The 5,386-nt window shown below is 42.2% G+C and overlaps 1 pseudogene; it reads left to right on the top strand.

The window, feature by feature from the left end:
* The first annotated feature begins 3,154 nt into the window (after nt 1-3,154).
* On the top strand, nt 3,155-5,170 carry LOC137235230 (trafficking protein particle complex subunit 10-like; annotated as a pseudogene).
* The last annotated feature ends 216 nt before the right edge of the window (nt 5,171-5,386 follow it).

Here is a 5,386-nt window from a genome sequence, read left to right on the forward strand (position 1 = left end):
TCCTAAAAACCCGAAAAACGAAAATTTTGGTTTACACATTTACTTTGGAACGGACGATATGCACTTGTGTAAAAAGGTACTTACGACCACCGTGTTCACTGTTTAACACATTCATTAATGTCCTCCGGCGTGCACGACATTCACGTGTGAGTTCAATTGAAGTTTTTGGGGTTTTTCTAGTTAGCATTCGCCGCTGGTCATGAGCCCCGTTCCTATTTCGCGGCATATTGATCCCTAAACGCAATATGGTGTAACCAATAAAATTATGAAAACCTGGAAACAGTAAGCACAGCGCGCCCGATCTCTATAACGTTTTACTCCGATTTCGCTGAATTCAATAAACTGAATAGAATATTACATAGTACATATAATTTCAAATCACAATATGCAACATTTGTAGCGCGGGCCTTTCCAGCGCATAAGTGTTGGTGAAAATTTTTCATTTCTAACTTAACTTTCTATAGGCCGGGATTGGCTATAAAAGGGGGTGAAACAAGACAACGGGCCAAAGTTGAAAGTAAACTGTGCCGTGATGCGCTAAAGTGCTTAGTGGAAATCGTTGATTGTTCTTAAAAAAAAAAAAGAAACAACAAAAAAGGAACAAACTAGAAGTTGTTCGCGAATATATTGCGAGTGCGGTCCTTAAAGTAAATTGAAATTTAGACCAAAGTTTTGCGTCTCACGGGATACATCTCCCCCAGATTTGTGTAACATCGGCCACTTGCCTGAGTACAAGGTAAGTATAAACAATTGTACTTCTGTAGACAATAGATATTTCCCTTGGCTTACGAATGGGGGTCTGGGATTCTCCATGCCCCGTCGTTAAAGCAAGGCAAATAAAAGGTTCCATTGCCCCAATCCTTGCCGCCAGATAGGCTCACAGCTGTGCGGTTATGGATATTTGGGCAAACAAACAATAGAAAAGAAAATGTGATTTGTAGCATGCGCATGCGCAAGATAATTCACTATGAGCTATAATTACGTGAAAGATTCGAATCTCCCACGTAATCGCCAATGGAAAATTGAACCCAGTGAAAAGAAAAGTTAAAAAAATATGAAAGATGTTAATAAATATATTCGAGTAAGGATTTTATTGAATTCAATAATAATGAGGTAACAATTAAATTGTGTTTCGAATTAAGATATTCAAATAGTGATTTAAATGATTTAAATTATAAGCATTTAACAATAAAATTGTGTTTCGAATAAATGTTCTCTTACCTTGACGCTGGATGGCTAGAATTGCTCCCGTTGACGGTCGTGAACCAAGAAAAGCCAAAGCAATTGCAAAAAGGCGCTGAACCCTCAGCACAAGAGCCTTCGTTAAGTTTCCCCTTAACAAGGCTCCGGTGCTAAAAGCTCATAGCGGCAAACACAAATTCGTGTTTGTGTTAGTGCATATATATTAAAGCGAAACTATTGGTCTACAGGCAGAAACAGGTATGCGGATTGATTTACGAGGGTGGGCCGAAATATTTAGGTCTCGGACCTAAACATGCCGGCCCCCTTGCCGCGAGCAATGATAAGGAAATAGACCATAGATTGAAGTATAAAAAAAATCGAGATCAATGGACCCAAGGGATCAACCCAGCCCTCCTTCGCCCAGGTAAGGCGGCGAGGGGATGAGCAGTTGCGGACTGCGGACACTGCACCTCGCTGTACTATGGATGTTGTGGATGTTCTCTACGGAGAAAAGAGAAGAAAAAAGGTTAGAAGAAATATACGTGGTTTAAATTCGATGGCACTTAGTTACGTTTAGATGTGTGTGGATGTATGTGTATGTGGACCTATTGTTGGCAGACCCCGGATACGACCAAGCCGAAGACCGTCGGTTGGGCTAAAATTCCGCCTATGGTGGTAGTCGCCGTATCACTCACCATCAGTTCGGCATAGATGTCAGCGCCGAGTGTAAGCCGAATAGGTGATGGGTGATAAAATCGGGGGTCTGCCAGACGCATAAACTGGAAGGGCACCGCAATTTGGTGATCTATGCTGTATGGCGAGCTCACCCTTTGATGCCGTGCAATGACGCCGGCCTGTGTATGAATGCGCTTTGCTGCGCCGTACTTCCCTCGGAGTATTATAGTACACCGTTTGGGTCCCTGCTGCTCGAGACATAGATCTCTGACCAGCTTACTGTCGGCGATGGTGGTGGGCGCGCAAGGGTCGATAATTGCTCTTACTAAGTGGAGCTGCCCGTGCGATTCTATACGCACAATGGCCGTGGGGGATATTGGCACGAACGGCCGCATGGTTGGCAGTGGAGCCGCACTTGGTTGTAGTCGGCCCGTTCGGAAACCGGCGGTTGTGGCTCTCTCTATAGCTCGGTTACCGATTTTATGGCGCACGTCCTTAACGTATGGCGCTGCCCTTTTTTGTTGTCGGGTCTTCGCGCATCTCCTGTTAATTTCATCTCTTTGGCTATTCACTCGACCTCGATTAGGGACGCTGAGGTTTTGCTTGTCTTGACGCCAGTCGTTCACCTGTGGGCTCTCCATCTTCCTTTCTCGTTGCTTCTCATGGCGCAATAACGGCCGAAACATGCTCTGCGCTGGGCTTCGATTAATCGAAGCTGATGCGGCTTTCGGTCGTTCCTCCTGCAATTCTTCCTCTTCCTCCACCTGCTGCGCCCATGATTTCGTTTGCTCTGTTAAATGAATCGACAGCGTGTCCTCCAAATTATCTTCCTCACCCTGGTGGTCGCCCTCCCTTAACTCATCTAAGTGGAGCGTCGTGTGGTGTTTTTCTTGGCACCTTTTGCACCTGTACTTGCTGGTGCAATTTCCTACGCGATGGAAGGGAGACAGACAGTTCGGACAGTATTTATGAAGCAGGACCGCTCGTAACTTTTCCTCGGGAGTCATAGCGCGGAACTCCGGACAAACCCTAATTGAGTGCTGCCTCTTACACAATTGGCAGTCAACGTGGTACGTAGGTTTATGGCTTTTCGAAACGTGGCTCATGATCTGTAAAGAGGGTGAACCTGGGATCATGACCAATACTCTATCATACACCATTTATTGTTGTTTTGCTTGGGATGCGGAAACCCCAAGAAAAAAAGGGAACAATTACTCATGTGCATAGTGGGAATAAAATAGCTCTCGAAATGTAAGCGGTTCATGGCTTGCGGGAAAATGTGTTTTTGTTTTTTAATTTAGAGAGCGCTAAGCGTATTGATTTTCCCCTTTTTTTGAATTTCTATGCTTTGAGACGCGTGGATATGTGTGCGATAGCATTTCGCAGTACCATAACGTAAAGCGTGAAACGCGCCACATGTGAGCTAGCCCTTAGTGCTCATTGAACACACCCATTGAAATGATTATTATTCTAAGAGCTGGCAATGCCGTCGGTTGGCATTTGACAATTATGCATTTCCTGAATGAAAATTCTTTCATTCATTTCAGGAACATGGCGTACGACGTTTTTATTAAAACGTGAGCAACTCGCTTACGGTTGTTCTGGAAAAACGGAAAATTTCCAACATTTATTTGGGATCACCACTAGACGATTTTATTTTTGTTTTTTTACATTTTGCGAATTCAAAAATCCTATATAGCAGGACATTGTACAAAAATATGAATATTAAGCCGATAATAACATATGCAGGAGCTGGACCCTTGTTTCGTTCTTTAGAAGCACAAATTCGAAATGCTATACCATTGGATACATACGAGTGGCGTCGCACATACCATCGACCATCTAAGCATGTGCGTTTAGAGGCACAAACTCAGCAATTTAATGTAAGCGCCCTAGAAAGGTATAAAGAAGGTGAATGGAGCATATTGGAACACCCAATTTTACATATCTTTGTTACGGAATGCAACGATTTGGATTCATACAAAGCAACCGCTCATGAAGAAATAAAAAATTGGCTCAAGCAATTGACGGCATATGGTATATCGGATTGGATGATTTTAATGGTAGAGACACTCGATGTACGTAAGGCAAAAAACTTACTACCACGTACTACTGTGCTGGATAAAATTCGTCAAGATTTTGCAACAAAAAAACGATGATCATTGCATATCTGTTTTGAATCCTGCGAAATTTGAACAAAAATCAGCTGAATCTTTTCGTTGTTTAGTGCAGCGAATCAGATTTCTCATGCTTGCTAGCTACAATCGTGATATTGCGAAATATGAGGAGCTTATACGAAGTAAACGTGAAAAGCGCAATCACGACGGTTGGGACTTTTGCCAGTACTTTTTTATGCAAGAGGATTTAGCATTGATATTCGAAAAACTTGAATTGCACACTGAGGCACTAATACAATATGATGAGCTGGACGCTATGTTTTCACAACTCATTACCCACTCTGGCTTCGGTGAAAAGCAAAAAAATGGTTGGAACATTTCAAGCTACCGTTGACCTCCTTTCACGGCATTTATTCAAAATCGGCGCGATAAATTTGAACTACGACACAAAATAAAAGCCGGCCCCGTCTCGATATTAGAATTTCGAAATTACTTATTCGCACGACAAGCACTTTTGTTGCAACAAAACAATGAAATACCAGAAATTGCTAAACGCGTGCTAAACTTTCTCTTTTCTACATTGCGGGAAATTGAGTATGTCAAATTGGATACACAGGAAGGTGCACTATCTTGCTGGGAGTTTGTTTGCGCCTTAGAAGTACTACAAACCTGTGAAATGGCTATGGAACCAAACGAGTTAGTTTGCTTTCAACACTGTGCGCCAATCTAGAATTTAGCCAAAGATAAATTGTACGGTTTTACGCCCACTTCCGAACAACTACATATTGTGGTATAACTCTCTGCTGGCATTGGTGATACACCGCTTGAGCAGTCGCAGTTCTTAAATCCAACACCATAAATTTCGGAGCAAAAACGCGATCGTTCACCCAATCGTCGTCCGAAAAAATCTGCTACAGAAAAATTTAAAGAAGCATTAGGCTCCAATCAGGCATTTCAAAAGCTTTATTTAGAACTGGCAGAATTAGCAATAAGCACATACAAACATGTCTCACGTCATCGTTCAGCACGTCTCGTGGGTTTGGATTTGGGTAACTTTTATTGTGCGCTTAATGAACCACATAAAGCTGTTGGTTTCTTCACTGATTTATTACGCGAAATAAAAGCTGAAAAATTGGCATGCACTAAGCTCACAAACTCTACTGGAATTAGCGAATTGTTATCGAAAAAAAAATTAAACGGGAAAGTAGCATTAGTCCAAGCAGGTACTCACCGCCGCCAACAAGCTCAACACTTACAATAGTAGTGAAAGTGAAATTGAAAGCGGGTAAGAAATCAATTTAAGAAACTTGTGAGGTTATAAAATTACTGCAGCTTCATTCCACGGAGAAATTTCTTTCAACTTGCATTTTATTAATTATTAACATGAGTAAATTTGCAAAAACTATGCTGCG

This window comes from Eurosta solidaginis, chromosome X (assembly GCF_040869045.1).
Source record: "Eurosta solidaginis isolate ZX-2024a chromosome X, ASM4086904v1, whole genome shotgun sequence".
In the NCBI taxonomy this organism is placed as follows: domain Eukaryota; kingdom Metazoa; phylum Arthropoda; class Insecta; order Diptera; family Tephritidae; genus Eurosta; species Eurosta solidaginis.